The 15,845-nt window shown below is 40.1% G+C and overlaps 1 long non-coding RNA gene across 5 annotated transcripts in view; it reads left to right on the forward strand.

Annotated features, from left to right (window-relative positions):
* The window catches only part of LOC102546473 (uncharacterized), a 40,773-nt gene that overhangs the window by 1,588 nt on the left and 23,340 nt on the right, over nucleotides 1-15,845 (forward strand). For all 5 annotated transcript variants that reach the window (XR_015642561.1, XR_015642562.1, XR_015642558.1 and 2 more), the window contains exons 3-4: nucleotides 838-953; nucleotides 9,230-9,319. This is a non-coding gene — a long non-coding RNA (uncharacterized LOC102546473). The remainder of the gene's footprint in view (nucleotides 1-837; nucleotides 954-9,229; nucleotides 9,320-15,845) is intronic.

Consider the following 15,845-nt stretch of genomic DNA (forward strand, 5'->3'; position numbering starts at 1 on the left):
ATCACCCCACACTCCTTTTTGCTCTCATTAGGATGTTCTTCAATCTCCTCATGCACTGACATCATACTGGTTTCTCTGGTCCCAGGGTTAATGTAAGATTGAACCTCCTCCTTCTCAGTGCCTCTGCATCCCTCAGATGGATGGATTCTTTCTAATGGCTTAGCTGTGTGCTCCCCCCACCTGCCTCTGAATACCCCATTCAGGGCATGCTCCAAAGCAAGACTATCTAAACAATAAGAAAACAGGATTTCTGTCTTAGTTTTGTCTTAAATGTTCTGTCTAACTCTTCTATTGCTGTGAAGAGACACCATGACTAAAGTAACTAAAATTTAATTGAGGGCTTCCTTATAGTTTTGGAGAGTGAGTCCATGATTATCATGGAGGGAGCACGGCAGCAGGCACATTACTATAGTGTTAGCTGGGAGGTTACAAAGACTGGATCTGGTATGGAGTTTTGAAACCTTGAAACCCATCCTCAGTGACATCATGCAACAGAGCAACACCCCCTAAATCTTCTCAAACAGTTCTGCCAACTCAAGGCCAAGCATGCAGTTATACAAGCCTATGGAAGACATTTTCCTTCAAACCCATGTGTCTATTATAGTTAGCATATACATTCTAAAATTTTGGTTTCTTAAATTTCTTCTGAATGCCAGAATCACCAGAGTTTCCTGTGTCCTTATCTACTTCTTCCTTCCCTTTTCCATTGACCACATCCTATTCATTTCCACATCATGGGCTTTGTGGTCACATCATCATCATCAACAACCTGGTGGGAATCCCATTCTAACTTTCTTTTTTTTTTCTTTTTTCTTTCTTTCTTTTTTTTTTCCGGAGCTGGGGACCGAACCCAGGGCCTTGCGCTCACTAGGCAAGCGCTCTACCGCTGAGCTAAATCCCCAACCCCACCATTCTAACTTTCTTGTAGCTGAAGCTGCTACATCTGACTGCAGGTAAGACAACAGCGTTTAACTCAAGTTATTATCCCCAAATAACTCTTGTTTTCTGCTTAGTTCTGTGACTCTAAGACTCACTGATGTCAACAGATGGGGCATTGAGTGTATTTTATTCCATCGCTCTGATAGGAGATTAATAGCTCTAATCTTATTTTCTAATGGAAATGGCACCTGATGGGGCTCGTTAGTGAAGTAACGCCTTCAATGACCAACCCTTACCAAAGAGTAGCAGAGTTTTAGCTGTAAGTTCAAAGCTATATTTCTAAACAGCAGCTATATAGTCACAGAATTGCCCAACTTATCCTCAGCCCCATGTCTATCTCACTCAGAATACTCTTGCTTTTTCTATATTGTCAGTTGTCTGCTGACAAATGTGCCTTTCTTTCCCACAGACGACTAACCTGTATGTGTAGTAGTCCCTTCTGGAAAGAACATAAACCATAACATGACTTTTAAACAGTATTTTTTATTTATAAAATTGACCTTTTGCCTGAACGGACATTTTTCCTTTTTATATTTGATGCATACACCCGGGAACACAATCAGAAAATTCCTATTGATTGTTCTGAAGCAATTTAGTTCTGGTCATGGTTGTACTGGATTTGCAATTATACTTGAGGAGAGGTGTTATTGACTGGGCCTGGTAATTACCACACTGACATCAGATTCAGCCAGAGGTGAAGCTAACCTCTGTCTGCATGTTGGTGTTCCTGTTATAAGTGCTTTGCATGATTCTTTACATCTCGGGATGAAGAAGATGTACTGCTCCATTGCAGGCAGAGAATGTTTTTCTGCATGTGGTTAGTTTATCTCTGCATATGTGTACTGGTGTAGGATGGTTACTTATTGAAGAAATTAATTCTTGATCCCCAAAGCAATCAATCAAACAAAACAAAACTCATGATCACAGGCTGGAGAGATGGCTCAGCAGTTAAGAGCACTGACTGCTCTTCCAGAGGTCCTGAGTTCAATTCCCAGCAACCACATGGTGGCTCACAACCATCTGTAATGGGATCTGATGCCCTTTTCTGGTGTGTCCAGAGACAGTGATGGTGTACTCACATACATAAAATAAATCTTTTTTTAAAAAAAACCTCATATCACAGGAGGGGAAATAGTTTATATTTTCTACAAAGCAATGGCTTCTAGAAAAGGCTTATAAATTCTTGAATTATTCTTTCATCAAATATGTCCTACTTACTAGCAAATAAGCTTTCACTATGAATTTGAATTTCTTATATAAAATATTCACATCTCGTCTCATAGCAATGACAGTATGTTTATTCTTTGGAAGCTGAACTGTTTGTGTACACTGTCGTTGGTAGGTTTTAATGAATCTTCTGGAACATATATACAAGCAAAGGTTATGTGAAGCAAGCATTCTATTTTACTTAATGCCATGTCAGAACAGACAGAAACATATCCCAGTGTGACAACCTATTGACACATTAACAGATAGGCTTGGTTTAGCTATAGCCTAAAAAGTCTTTACACTGAAAGTAGGCAGCAGCAAAAGCATAGACTTGGATGTAAATAACAAAAATATACAGGTAATTCCTTAAAGGAATTCTCAACCACATACAGCTGTTTTTGTATGCCTCACAATGTACTTACTGTAATTTGGTAAATGAAATTAAGACACTCAGAATACTTATTTTTCCTTTTCTTTTATTGGATATTTTATTTATTTATGTTTCAAATGTTATCCCCTTTCCTGGTTTCCCCTCTGGAAACCCCACATCCTATCCCTCCTCGCCCTGTATCTATGAGGATGCTCCCCCACCCACCTACATATTCCTTTCTGCCTCCAGGCCCTGGCATTCCCCTATGCTGCGGCATTGAGTCTTCATAGGACCAAGGGCCTCTCCTCCCATTGATGTCTGACAAGGCCATCCTCTGCTACATGTGCACGTGGAGCCATGGGTCCCTCCATGTGTGCTCTTTGGTTGGTGGTTTAGTCCCTGGGAGCTCTGGGGGTCTGGTTGGTTGGTATTGTTGTTCTTCCTATGGGGTTACAAACCCTTTCGGCTCCTTCAGTCCTTTCTCTGACTCCTCCATTGCAGTCCCCATGCTCAGTTCAATGGTTGGCTGTGAGAATCTGCCTCTGTATTTGTCAGGCTCTGGCAGAGCCTCTCAGGAGACAGCCATATCAGGCTCCTATCAGCATGTACTTCTTGGCATCAACAATAGTGTCTGGGTTTGGTGACTGTATATGAAATGAATCCGTAGGTGGGGCAGTCTCTGAATGGCCTTTCCGTCAGTCTCTGCTCCACACTTTGTCTCCGTATTTCCTCCTGTGAGCCTTTTGTTCTTCCTTCTAAGAAGGACTGAAGCATCCATCAGAAAACTTTATAACCTTGAGATACTTTAAATTCAGATCTTTAAATTTAGAACATGGATGATTCTCTACTCTCCATTAGTGATAAAAGACCATCAAGTTTTGTTTGAAAAGGCGAGTACCTAAAACTCGAAAATAAAACTTTGACGACTTTAAATTATATGTAGGTATGTGTGTGTGCATTTGGGTGTGCTCACATGGATATGGGCACCTGAGGAAAGAGACCCTGGATCCCCTGGGGCTGAGTTATAGATTAGTGTAAGCTACTTGATATGGGTGCTGAGAAACAAATCTAGGGCCATTGGAAAAGTAGCAAATACTCTTAAGCACCAAGCCGTCTATATAGCCCCAAGTCCCCGTAATTTGAAAGTTTGACAAGAAAGAATAATGAGTTACTTCTGCTCATCCTACTCACCTTTCAAACATCAGCCTGCTCGTGCTGTTCATCTCTGGTTAGCTTCTCCTTAGATTCATGTAACTTGAAACAGACAATGGTTTACTTCAGCACAGATTCAAGTTAGACGATGAAAGACAGTGTTGCCTTCTTATTGTCTCACAAACTATAATGATCCTAGGACCCATACACTCTTAAAGATATATCTTTCGGAACAGAACTCCTATTATTGTAGACTTGGTAGGATATAACCATGATGGGTCACAGGACTGAGGAATTCTGGTCACGTGACATTTCCAGTGTAATCTAGCCACAGAAATCACTGACATAGGGACAGAGCCTGAACATCGTGAATTCTTCCAACCTGAAGTTCAGATCATGAAATCTGCACTGGCTGCCTTCTGACAATAGTGTATTTTAGGAAGTTGGCTTTGACAAATTCAAGGCCCAATTAGTCAGAGGCAAAGCTCGTTACTATGACTTCAATGTGGCCCAATTAATACAGGGAAGAGAAGTACATCATCATATGGTAGTAAGAATATGCATCAGTGTCTCCATGTTCATCTTAGCAAGCATGCCTTGGTCTCCCATGGTGCCTTATAAAAGAGTGCAGATGTCCCCACACCACTTCACTATCACCATGTTAACCAGCAATGACATCAAAGGCATCAGCATGATGTCCTAACTAAAGGGGAAGAGGTAGGACAGTCTATGTTACTGATGCTGTGCTCTGAAATTGTTGGGAGGGAAGCTCGGCTCCACTGGCTATAGGAAGACCCACACCTGAAAACCTTGGAAGAACAAAGTTTTATCTAAGCTATTCTGGAAAGTTAGGCAAAAGCAAACATTGGGCATGTGCAGGGAGGATACAGCGTTCAGTTCCTCATTTTGCTTTTGTAGATAAGCTGTTGATCATCTCAGGAAAGGCAACCAAGTGCATCCTACGTAAGCTAAAATCTTTGCACAGATTTACTTCCATTTTCCAAGGGCCACACAGGAGTGTTGGAAATGGAATGTATTATCTTTTAAAGTGGATTCTAAACCCCCAGTATTTGGGGAATCATATTCTTTAAAAAGATTTTTTTAAATGTATGCATATGATGTTTGTTCTGTATTTATATCTGTGTACCACTTGTATTCTTGGTGCCTGTGGAGCTCAGAAGAGGTTATTAGATCCTCTGGAAGTGGAATTACAGACAGTCGTGAGCCACTATGTGGTTGTCAGGAGCAAAACCCTGGTCTTCTGCAGGAGCAGCCAGTGCTCTTTAGTGCCGAGCCTTTTCTACAGGACCATTATTATTATTATTATTATTATTATTATTATTATTATTATTATTATTATTATTATTACTACTACTACATGTTTACCCTTTCTATACTAAACAGTAGCAAGCTCAGGGAGATCTACCCAGCAAAATCAGTGAGATCAAAATATTGATCAGTCGCATTTATTCACGAAGTCGTCTTTTGCCGTAGAGTTCTTCAACTCCTCTTTGTCTGCAGATAGACTGCTTCAGTTTAACTTGTTAGCCAGAATTAGAAGCCAAAACAAAAGTTTGAATGGAATGGGAAAAAAATCATCTGAACTAAAAAATAAACAACTCTGAAGTCAGAACAATAAACTTTGGGCAGTTCTAAAGAGAAAATAAAGTTAACATGGAACTTTAAAAGATCAAAGGCATAATTCATTTTTCCCCTCAAATGAGTGTTAGTGTCTTCACATGTGCGAACTGATGTACAGTCACGACAGCATGTTTGATGTTTTGTTGTTGCTGTTGTTGTTGTTGTTGTTGCTGTTGTTTTTGTTGTTTCAATGACATTTCTGCAAATAACAGTGTCTTGGGACAGCTCTGAGCCCTGTGACATCTCCCTGATAATTGAAAACATTAAACAAAAGTGTGAAAACAAGAACAAAGAAATCTGAATGAAAATACTGAAACAACAGAGGAGGCCAGGTTCCAGGGAAGGATTGTAGTTCTAGAGTAAAGCAAACCCGGATTCTCTGCCCTCTTCTCTTTCCCTCATATTTATATTCCAAAAGATACAATTCTTTATATTTTAGACACACCACTAATTGACTCTCAGCCACCCTAATGTGACCTTGCCAGAGTTTTAGGGCAGGAATAATCTTTACATGTACAAACACAAGTTAGAATGCAGAATACCATGAAACGTGAGATTGAACCAGACAAACCTTTTCTCTAGAGAGAAATTTTTGGAGAACTTTGGGAAGGGTCTCCCGAGTTTCCCCTCCAACCTCTCTGCTCCCTCCTATTATGTGCACGGAGTGGGCGAGCTGCTCCTTAGCAACAGGGTAGCCATGTTCCTCTGTCATACTCAGGCAACCCAGAAAACAAATCATCACCGTCTCCCCGCTGCCGTGGCTGATGGCCATATTTAGTTACTGAGATCAGGGAGAGGCGGACTGAGGAATACTGAACCGAACTATTGCTCATGCCATTAAAAACTCAACTAGGCAGAAAGCCTAGGCATGGAGCCGTTGACAAAGATAAAGCAGAGAGCTCTGTGGCTTATCCTTAATTAGGTGTTGGCACTGGCTCTTGTCAAACAAGGGGAAGAGTGTGTCCCGCCACACACTGACGCACACAGACAGCCCCAGTCACAGTGGGAGAGAACACAAAATGCATTCAAGCTGGCACTGAAAGGGATTTAGATAAGTACTCGAGGTAACAAAAATCGAAAAGGAACGATGAGAGCAATGGTGGCTGTAGATGAATTGTAACCGAGTGTTATAATTTATTGTAGCTTATCAGTCTCCAGACAGCTACAGACCAACCTTTCTAGTGCATTTCTTGTATGCTCTCCTGGATTAAAGGTCAAATTAAACTCAACTGTTTACGTTCTTTCCTGCTGTCGTAGTCCTCCTTGTTACTCACGCGTGAGCACGGCATCCCTTAAGGTATCTCAGGCATGGGTCTTCTACACTTCGGGTGAAGCCAATGCCTCTCCTCCCTGAAAAGATTTCGTGCCCTTAAAATAATTATCTTGTAGGATGAGGTTACAAATATCACAATATTAAAAGGTCACTCCAAAGCTGCTGGCAGGACTACATGCACAGCTATTTGCCAGCTCTAATCGCTCTCACCCACCATCACGATTGTATTTAGGCGGCCATTTGACATTCTCGGATAGATAATGGTCTGGCCTATTAGAGCACTGCCTATATGTGTTCTTGACATACACAAAAGCTGTGTGTTTTCGTAATGTGTATAAGCACTTCAGACGGTAAGCTGTGCGCATTGCACGGAGCAGATGGCAGCTCTTATCACAGATAAAAGCACATATATATGTTTCTGTAACTACACTTTCAGAGGGAACGAACGGGTAAGAGAAGAGTTCCCTCCACATCGCAGCTTACATTACCCATCTACTTAGGCAGCAAACAGCATATGTTTTACTGCTTTGGAAAGGCGGTACTGGAGGGGGAAATAGGCTTAAAACAAACTCAAAGATAACCTGATGAACGAATATGAAATACAGTATGGTATGGACTGACAGGCTGTTCGGGGAGGGTGGGGTGCTCTTCATTAAGCCTTCTTCTCCAAGGCTGTCAGAGAAAAAATATAAGATTCCTTGTAAATCAGCTTCCACATTTTAAAAAAATGTTTTTAAAATTATAAGTGAATCCCAAATTTTGCATGTCTAGTGCAATGACTTTGATATTTTTCTGTATGAGAACAACTTGAACTGTTTATTGGAGTGATTAGAATTATCCATATATATATGTATATATATGTTACATAGTTACATACTTGTATACACACATAAGTCATTAAGTCTCATGACAGTAAACAGTTTTCATCTGGCACTACTAAAGTCTTTAACCAATGCTCCCACTAGTGTGAGTGAAAGGAAACGGTCTTCCCAGGCATCTCTGTTTTGAAAGGACATGGTTTTTATGAACATAACCACCTTGGATGGGGAGAATCTCTCAGAAACATATACTCACGATGAGAGCGGGTATGGAGAACTCGGAGCCCAACTCTCCCTACACTGCGTCTTAGATTCTGGTGTGGGACCATCTGGGTAATTGTTTTACATTAGCTATGTAAAGGTAGCTTTTTATTTCATTTATGAGTTTAGATTACTACCTTGGACTAAGATCTATTGATGCTCATAAACGGAGAGACAGCTTTAAGCACCCCACACGTACACATTTGTATTCTGGTGAGTCAGTAATCAACTGGAAGGTTAAATGGAGTTCAGATAATTTTTTTTTCTGGCTTTGGCTTTTGTCTCGTGTCTTTCAGCAAAATAGAATGAAGATGTCTCTATTTTACACCAAAAGATTCAATTACTTTTCAAATGCTGGATAAACATCTACAGATGAAGGGGTCTAACAAATGTATTTTTGTTCTGCACAAACTTTTGTGACACTTTTCCCTTCTCTCTTCAAGAACAGAGAATAGATAGAAGCCTGTATTTTAAGCAGGGCTCCTGTATCCCAGCTCAGGAACAGCCGCCAGGCAGCCAGCCAATCTCCGCAGCCCACTGAAACTCCGATTCCATCTGCTGCAGCAACACAATATATTGCACTGCAGGTCAAAAGCAGGGAGTCGGCAGTGTTAACATCACACTAATCTGTACAGACATTTGCACTGGGCTAGATAGGCTAATGTTACATGGGCTTTCAAAGCTTCAAGGCTAAGGAGCAGTGGTAATTGTCTCGGGAAGATAGAAGAGGCTAGATTCTAACAGAGGATATTCCAAGATAGCGAAGATGGATGAAATTGAAGAATGAGAAAAGAAATATCCTTTAAAAGGGACATGTAATTTGCTAGCTTGTTAAGCATTTATTTCAAACGCACCACTGGATCATATGTTTAGAAATTAGAAGCCTTTGTTTTCCTGATTCTTTTTCTTTTCTTTTCTTTTCTTTTCTTTTCTTTTCTTTTCTTTTCTTTCTTTCTTTCTTTTTCTCTGTCCTCTGGTCTTAAGCACATACACTTGCATAAATGTTTATACCTAGAGACAGAGAAACAGACAAGCAGAGAAACAAAGAGAACACTTCCAAGATTGCTACATGATCAATACAACTGTAATTGTTATTAAAAATGACGTAGACAGAAATAAAGAGATAGCTTGCTTTCAAACACCAATGTTTGAAAAACATTGAATCCCTGACCCCTTGGAAGACAGTGTTATACAGAAATGAGCATGTGACCTGAACCTTGTGCCCCTCTCCACCCATATTTACCATTCATAGACAGCTCACAGAGTTTTGAGAAATACTGCTACATTGTCAATTGCATTTCAGACAGAACCAACCAAGGAGTTTATTGTAGACCTTCTAGGAAAAATACACCAAAGGAAATTACTGTAGAGGCAAATGAATATACACAATGGAAAGTTAAGCCAATGGAATTGTCTTTTTCATTTTCAGAGGTTCATTTGGGAGGGCGAGAAAAGGGTAATTTAAGATTCACGCCTTTAGGCACATCAGAAACCATTAACAACTACATTTCAGGACACTGTAATGTATAAAAATTCAATTTAGACTGTTTGACTTTCTTTTTGCAGGAGAGAGAAAAATGTTTGTCTCAGAGTGAACTCCTTGAAAAGCCTGCACAATTATGAAGTATGAAGCTATGATTTTCCTGTAATTTGAAGGTACACATAGCTGAAATTTAAAAAAAAAAGCTGCAGTAGACAGACATAGATGGTCTCTATAATTTAAGAACCAGTGAAATCTGCCTAATTTCAGTTTTTCTTGCTTTATAAAGTCAGAACCAAGGGTTCTACATTATAAAGTTTTTACTTCTTTTTCCTTTTTAAACTCAACTATAAAAGCTGTTTGGAAATCTGTATAACCATCAAAATATTCAATCTCAGAAAATAAGAGAAAATTTGGCAAGCTTTTTTTATTGTTCTGGCTTAACACGGCCTCTCTATATTCCTTGTCATAAAATCTAGGTCATAAAAGGTACTAAAATTGCATAGACTAGAAGACTTCTCCTGGCCCCATCCTTTTCTATAGCCTTCAAACTAAATGAAAATTCACAGAGTACGGATTAATGAATATGCATGAGTCTTCATGCATTGACATACATATGATTTCTCATCTACAAAGAACGTTTGGAAGACTTGTTATCTGACCAGAAAAGCCTGTAGTAAGTTGAGATAAAGGAGACTGACTCCAATCCCTTCAGCCTCTGCCATTGCTTTATATTCTAATCACTGTGCTAAGCATCTGTCCCCGGCAGGCAGCCTGTTCAATCTAGCAGATAACGAATGCAGCGGATGGATGGATGGTGGCTGGGCTGGCCTTTCCCCACATGCACGTGAGGAGCCACTGTTCCATTTCTCTGATTACATGGGCAGCGGGGAAGCGTTCTCAGAGCTGTAATTGCCTCCGTTATGAAACATCTTCACCTGTTAGCCAAAGCTAAGTTGAATCACAGCAGAAATTATTAACAGTGGCTGTTTTCAAGCCAGCTTAATTTGAGCTGATGCTGCTGTTCACTTAACACAGATGAATAGGTGTGCAGGACGAGAGTCTAAGTGGAGATGACACACCAATGAATATTTGCTCACAGTCCTGCTGTGGGGAGCTGGCTTCCACAACAACAGACAATTGTTAAAAGCTAAAGGCTGGGGGAACGTTGGAGCTTTGGACAGGACCTACTCTGTAAGAATTTTCTCTGTGCTCATGAGTACTTCCTGGCTAGTGGCAGCTTTTGACAGCTGAATCATTTTTTCAATTAGTTTCCACAATTCTTGGCAAAGACAAAATAATCTCTCTCTCTCTTTGTGTGTGTGTGTGTGTGTGTGTGTGTGTGTGTGTGTGTGTGTGTGTGTGTGGTTTGGGGAGTGCTGCTTTGCTTCCAATATGGCCAGAAACACAGCCCCGCCTTTTTTTTTCAGAGAGCCGAGCAAGCATTAAAATTTAATGGTCTGCTTTCATTTTCTCTGCAGTATGCTTCAAGATGATTATAAATTACAGCATTCTGCTTACTTTTGATGGAATAAGTCATGTATCAGCATTTGATTTAGAAGCTATGTGTGCTTGACATATGAAGCACATCTTGCAGATGTGATTTATCACACAGCTCTTTTGTGTTTGTTTCAGAAGAAAACGACAGCACAGGAGGTTTGGCATGGTGACAGTGACAGCCATCCCATGGGTGGGGCTGGGGCTGTAGCTTTAGAGTATCGATTTCCCAGTGCCACAGTCATCTGGACATAGTGCTGTTTTATTAATACTATTAATATTAAAGACTCCTGGAATCCTCATGTTTGTCCTTCATGCTTGTTGTTGTCCTCAAACGTCTGTGCTATTTGTGTGTTGAAGTTCATGGGGAAAAATGAGCAAGGCATTACTTGAGAGGCGAATCACTTTACCAAGATGGATGGGATAGCACAGGGCAAGACATTCTCCCGTAACCAGCTCAGGAAGTCATTGTCTGATGCAATGCAGTTGGCTCAAAGAAGAAAGGGAACTTGCGGTTTGAGACCAAAGGGACAGATATCATAAGCTTCTGCCTGAGTCTTTGTCTGGTGCCTTGTTTGCCTCTGAGTTTATATTCATTGGGGAACTATAGCATGGCCAGTGTGTTCATTGCACTATCTCTTTACCAACTAGCTCTGATGGCACTGACTGAACCAGTCGTATATGAAATATACTAGTTATCAATCATGTGGTTAAGCAATCTGTTGGGCTGTGTTTGATTTATCAAGTCTTACCAATGACTCAAAGAGAACTGTGGAGATTCCACACATTAGCTCAAACTCATACTTCCCAGTGTGAGTTTAATTTGACCACACATTCCCCTTCTTTGCCCATTACTCCCTTCCTCTAAAGCCAAAGGTAAACCACCCTTTCCTGTGTGACTTACCTTTGTCTTCAGCATTTTCCAGCTGACTTGTGACCTCACTTTACAACTTCCGAGATTTGTGACACAGTGCTCTAGATATATGTACTGTTTCTCTTTCCCCATAGATTATCCTTTAAAGCCAAACTCTTCATCACTCCCTTTGTTTCTAGTATTATAGCCCAACACTCATTTTTGGGGTGGAATAATGCTAAATGAATAAACGTATAAATGAATAGTCATTTAACGTTTTGAAAAGTGAGACAGTACAAAACACTGGAAGATACTCCCTGTGTTTTGACTTATTATATGGAAACTAGAAATCCCAGCGTTTAGTTGGGTACATATTTTCCAGAAAAACAAAAGACTTTCTCAGCCAAGTTGAAGGTGGGTGTGGTCAGTTTCTACATCTGATCATGCAATGTAGTAAGGCATCACTAGACTCAGTCATTTTAGGATGGTATGGTAATTCTGGCAGTGTTTTTATCATGGCTGAAGGGAGGCTGCACTGGGGGAATGCCAGGCTTCATTTTGTATGTCAACATGTTCTTGGGTACGAAAACCTTGACTAACAAGGACATGAGATAGAGATGAAAATCTTGACTAACAGACATGAGATAGAAACAGCCAAACTACAACAGCCTTAGCTGGAACATTTCCTCTACTTCCTTGAATTCACAAAGAGAAAAAATTCCAAGGGTAAACCATAAGTCCTTAGCACAGTTTAGCAGTGGGATGGATTGATGCATACTTGTGGCAAAATGAGAATAATGTATCCCTTGTTCAAAAGCTAGAATGCATTCTAAGCTAGCCACAGCAGAGAGCAAAAGCAAGCATCAATGGTCCCTAGCTGATGGAGCCGATCTTGCTTACAGGGCTTGATATACAAGTCCTGGCAAATCTTGTTTAAGCTTACTTTGAACTCAGTCTCTCATTACCTACCAATGTGGGCCATAGTGACCTTCTGCATGTCTGGGACAGATGCCTTGGGGTCTTAGATCAGGAAACCTGTGTCAAGTGGCTGTAGTGCTCCTACTTCCTGAGCTGGCTTCTCTACATTTCTGAAGCCACAAAAGTCCTCCTAGCTTTAAAAAAGTCTTCTTTCTTCTATTAGTTCCCTCTGTAGCACATTTATTTGGGCCACTTTTATTGCTTCTCTTTTCATTTGTAATATTTTCCCTCAACTGACTAGAACATAAGTTTATAGAGAAGAGGAGCTCTTTCTTTGTGCTGCCCACTCTTCTGTGAATCACAGAGAGAGAGCTGGCTCTGTTGGGAGCCTTGCAAGCACTCACTGAGGGCTACTATACAGCACAAGAAGACAAGTCCAAGTGTATAGACACTTGACCAGGAACCACTGGAGTACGTTGATTAGATTTCTTGACTCCTTAAAGGTACTTTTTGCTTAGATTTTTCCCTTTTAAACATTATAATGTATTCACTTTTTGTGTTTAGTTATATGGTCATGGTAATGCAAAGATAAAGTTTGTGTGTGTGAGCATATGTGAGGAAAAAGAATTCCTCCTTGTCAGACAAGTTTGTATTGTAATTTACACACACACACACACACACACAGTGCTGCATCTTCTTACTGCCCAACAGTTTATTTCTGTTAACATGATTGTTTGATGTTTGTTATTTTCTCTTAATTAGCGTAATTTGATCTTAGGTAACTTCATGACTGGTAACAAGAAGGAAATAAAAGTTTCCAGCTCCCCCCAAAAGTGATTTCCTTACAGGCATATTTGTGTCAAAAGTTTCCATAAGCGGAGACACATAAAGATTCAGAGAACATAAGAATCAGAGAACGTGCAACTGTCGTCTTATGTGGGCACAGTCAGATATGGTGGGCTCTAGTCATCCATCCCAGCTGAACGTGTGTGTGGTGTGAGTCCACACTGAAGTGGGCTGTCAAATATACCCCAGATTCAACAGTGATGTGTAGAAAGTGTGAAACACCTCCTTAATAAATTCTCTGTATGAATCAGCTTTCACTCAAACATCTTCTACAGTTACTTACAATTACTCTGCAAGAGACATTTGATGCAACCAACAAAGCCAAGAAGCTGTAGCATTAACAAGAATTTGTGGAAAGGTTTTCTATTCCTTTAACTGGAGTGCATAATTCATAGGTGCTAAGAGGCAGCTTTGATCTGTAATATCTCTCTATAGGCTTTTGGGAATGATGATGAGGCAAGTGTCCACACATAGGACACAGAGAAGCAAGTGTGCTTTTCTTGTCTATATGTATAGACATCCTCTGTCCCTGCTATGTCTGAATTCTGGGTATAATGGACAATTTCTCCTTAAAAGGTACTGGCCAAAGGCAACACATGGATGAGCTCGTCTCAATGCCACCATGTAGAGCTAACATTGGGCACAGAGCAAGGGCTGGATTAAGGTTCCTGACCATGTGTGAAAGAATAGGTAGTCCTATTAGAAGAAGAAATTAAAAAAATGCCCTTCAAATACAGGACTTCATTCATTGCAACATAGGACAAAGCATTCTGTTTCATTGCCGTCCCCTCCTCTGTACATAAGACCTTAGAGTAACAGTAGACCTTTTGTCCAAGAGCCTAAAATACTTATTTTCATTGCAATGTATGAATTGTGTCATCCTTCAAAAGCTCTTTCCTGAAGTTGCTCCCATGTTTGACAAACAACAAAAGATTCTTGTGCGATAGCAATGTTATAAATCACAGTTTCCAAAGAACATGTGTGTATGTGTTTGTGTGTGTGTGATATGCATTCTCTATGTACAATATGAGAGAAAATATTTTGGTACAGTGACTTTTAACACCTCTCCTCAGCTGTTCTGGTAGTTAGCAATGCCTCACAAAGCCTCCTTATTCCTATTTGACTGAAAACGATGAAGAGAATAATGTTTTAGTGTCTATAGAAGCCAGCGTCCTCTAGAGTAACACAGAGGTTATAGAACAAATCATTCATCTCTCTATATGCACAAGCATACATACATGCATTTTGGTTTAATTAGAAGGTCACGCAAGTTTTGTTCCAGCCAGTCCATCAACGGTTGTCTATGAACAAAAGGTCCAAGAATCCACTAGTTGTTGTTCAGTCTGTGAAGGTGAATGCTTTACTGGTCTTCAGTATGTGCTAGGATCCTGAAGAAGTAGTCTCTAATGCCAGTGAAGGAATGGATTGAATAGTGAGGGCAAGAGCAGAAAGAGACAGAGACAGAGCTTCCTTTTTTCCCATGCCTTTATATACACTGCCAGCAGAGTATGGGGTGGTCCAGATAAAGGCGGATCTTCTCATCTCAGAATACCTGGATTAAAGTTTTATCTTCCAACCTCAAATATACAGATTAGAAATGGGTCTTCCCACTTTTAATGATTTAATTAGCGAAAAATCCATTTCTGGTATGAGCGGTTATTTGGGTCTTGGTTAATTCCAGATCTAGTCGAGGTGACAACCAAGAATCACCATCATAGTACCTCATAAGCAAATCAATTCCCCTCTTATATCCAAGGAGGAATAAAAACAGAAATTGGCCAGAAAATCATAGACTTTTGAAATCTGTAGGTCACATCAATATTAGGCATATGAACCTGCAGGTAAACTCAAATCCAGCCAAAACCTGAAATAAAGACAGTAAACACCATGACTTGTTTCTCTGCAGTTGGCTTCTGTTATAAAAGAGAACAGGCTGCCACTTTCTCATCCTGGTTGTTTGGCTGAAAAGATTGCCCCATCAAAGATTGCACTTTGGGGTATGCATTTTTCTCTCTAGGGAGCACGGTTCAGGGGCACAGGAGTTATGTGGATGGCAGACAAGCTGTGTGGATTTGTATAAAAGGTAGTAAGACCAGATTGGTATACTTAGCACAAACAGTTCTTTTTAATAAAATATAAACTGAAAATTGTCACCTGCAGTGGAACTTAGACATTCTTGTCACCCAATTCTCTAGAATACTAATTGTACGTTTTGTTTTGTTTTGTTTTTAAGAAAAAGGAGCAAAAGCCATTTCCTTTGTGCTCCACTTAGATTTTTTTCTTTGTGACCCATTGCAATCTGAGGAGCTTACATAAAATTCCAAAAGCAAGACAGAGGAGTTTTTCCTACAAAAAGAAAATGTCGCTCAAAAGTGAATACAAATTCCATATATTCCATATTCCATATATTTTATATAATATAATTCCATTATATTTTTAAACCAATGATCGCACTATCAACTTTATGTATAAGAAACAATTTCAGTTGATAGCATGTTAGACCAAAATGAAAGCAGGAGCAAAGGAAGTTATTGATCCGAATAGCAATAAAGATCTGGGAGTTTTAGTAGATGTTCAGAGCGCAGCTC

The sequence above is a fragment of the Rattus norvegicus genome, chromosome 18 (assembly GCF_021556685.1).
Source record: "Rattus norvegicus strain SHRSP/BbbUtx chromosome 18, alternate assembly SHRSP_T2T, whole genome shotgun sequence".
Taxonomy (NCBI): domain Eukaryota; kingdom Metazoa; phylum Chordata; class Mammalia; order Rodentia; family Muridae; genus Rattus; species Rattus norvegicus.